This window comes from Pygoscelis adeliae, unplaced genomic scaffold (assembly GCF_000699105.1).
Source record: "Pygoscelis adeliae isolate BGI_AS28 unplaced genomic scaffold, ASM69910v1 Scaffold284, whole genome shotgun sequence".
Lineage (NCBI taxonomy): Eukaryota > Metazoa > Chordata > Aves > Sphenisciformes > Spheniscidae > Pygoscelis > Pygoscelis adeliae.
Window position 1 is genome coordinate 31,682 of NW_008824671.1, and position 265 is coordinate 31,946.

The following is a 265-nucleotide window of genomic DNA, read 5'->3' on the forward strand; positions in this document are numbered from 1 at the left end:
CGCGGCGCCCGGCCCCGGCAGGCAGACAGCATCTGTGGGGACGGGAGGGAAGGGACAGGTTAGGAGCCATTGCAGCTGCTGGGGTGACCCACCACGTGCTGGCCTGGACCTTCTGGACTCTCCTGCCACTGGCACGAGGGGCCACGTCCCCAGGGCAGCACAGGGGGGGTCCGTCCTCTCCCCAGAGCAAGACACAGGCACCCAGCTGGGAAGAGAGGCAGCTGCTGAGCTGGCACCGAGCACTGGTGCCTGGGTCCCCGGCCTG